Genomic DNA, 335 nt, shown 5'->3' on the forward strand with positions numbered 1-335 from the left:
GATAAATCACTTCCGAATTTTCCTTCCTTCCCCGCAAGTGTCTTCGCCTTCAGCAACACTCTTCAGCTCTCTTCTCTAGCCCCGGCTTACGAATTTAACAATATCACTGCAATTTTGATAGCTACAAGGCCACTTTAACAGTTAAAGATCTATTGCTAATGAACCTCATTCATTGATGTAGATTGCTTTGTTGGCATTACGTAGTCTAAAGGAGACGACTGAATGCAACAAAACAGTGACAGTTTAGTTTAGTCTATTGTTGCTATACATCACCACAATGTATCACTGCACTTTTGATAGCTACAAGGCCACTATAACAGTTAAAGATCTATTGC

Source organism: Plasmopara halstedii, assembly GCF_900000015.1.
Source record: "Plasmopara halstedii genome assembly, contig: Scaffold_1211, whole genome shotgun sequence".
Lineage (NCBI taxonomy): Eukaryota > Oomycota > Peronosporomycetes > Peronosporales > Peronosporaceae > Plasmopara > Plasmopara halstedii.